This window comes from Bison bison, unplaced genomic scaffold (assembly GCF_000754665.1).
Source record: "Bison bison bison isolate TAMUID 2011002044 unplaced genomic scaffold, Bison_UMD1.0 scf7180017862317, whole genome shotgun sequence".
NCBI lineage: Eukaryota > Metazoa > Chordata > Mammalia > Artiodactyla > Bovidae > Bison > Bison bison.
In genome coordinates, this window is record NW_011492889.1 from 5,128 (window position 1) to 6,364 (window position 1,237).

At 46.6% G+C, this 1,237-nt stretch overlaps 1 long non-coding RNA gene across 1 annotated transcript; it reads left to right on the forward strand.

The window, feature by feature from the left end:
- Positions 1–56: 56 nt before the first annotated feature.
- On the forward strand, positions 57–1,231 carry LOC104983383. The gene is made up of 3 exons (XR_824634.1): positions 57–113; positions 294–370; positions 695–1,231. It is a non-coding gene; the product is annotated as an uncharacterized LOC104983383 (long non-coding RNA).
- Positions 1,232–1,237: the final 6 nt, after the last annotated feature.

The following is a 1,237-nucleotide window of genomic DNA, read 5'->3' on the forward strand; positions in this document are numbered from 1 at the left end:
TTTCCATCTAGTTGGGTGTCGCTGATTCACATCTCCTACTCTCTTTTAGATTTGCAGACTGCTGCAGAACCCCTTGACCATTTCCTGTCCTGCAGGAGTGTTAGGATTGTTGGGTAGGTGTGGATTGGGCAGTGAATGGGAGGAGCAGACCAGAGAGCAGGGACCAAGAGAAAGAAAACATAAGACAAATTAGACACTTAAACAAAAAGAGATATTTGTATTCGGGGTCAGGGTGTCTGCCTGTCAACCAAGCAGTCAGACTCCATTTTTACTGTATGTTTACTTATCCATAGGACAGCCTGCTGTTTGCATAAGGCTTAATACCACTGAAACAAAACAAGGAGAGGAAGATTGTGCCACATTAGTGCAGGTATGAGAGTGGGTACAGCTTTTGGGTGAGGTAGAAAAGACAAACAGGTCCAAGAATGATTAGGGTCTGGTCTTGGGGCTCCTCAGCCTCTCCCATTGCCAAGATACTTTCACACTATTTATGCATGTGTGTTGTAGCAAGCAAAGCAATGTGGCATCTCTGGAATTAAAGAGTATGTTTGGGTAAAATGAGGATGACAGAGAGACTTTCTAATAGCCTAACTTTCCCACCAAGCTTTTAAGGTCCAGTCTCTCTGTGTGAGTTTTTGCATGGAGTGACACAGTTGGAAGAGATTCAATGTCCCATGTTATTCTTGCTTCCTAGATTGACTTCCAGTGGCAGCTCTGGTGGTGTTGGAATTGCTGCTGACCATCACCATCGACAGGTCTGCACCCTGCCCTGGGGAAGCATCCATCCTCTCCCAGCTTGGTTGGTCTTCTGCACTCTGTGATATTGGCTGGGACTGGTATTGGAAAGGAGGCTGATTGAGTTCTGGACTGGTGATTGACTCTAACTTTTGTTTCCAACTATATTGTCTGAATCATCTAGAGATTACACAGTGTGAGGATTCAGAACTGTGACAGATCTGTGGTAGAGACTGAGACTTGGATTGAGGTATTTAACCAGGTCTTTTCTGTAACTTGTACTATGACTGGGGCTGAAGTTGAGCCTGTTGCCCAGGCCAAGCCTGAAAAGAAGCCTGGAGAAGAGGTTGTGGGTGGGGCTGAGAGAGAGACTGAAGTCCCAATGGTGGTCAGACCAAAGGTTAGGAACCAGGCAACATCTGGGGCAAGGTCCAAAACTGAGTCCAAGGCAACGGCTGGGGCAAGGCCTAAAACTGAGTCACAGACAATGGCTGGAGCAAGG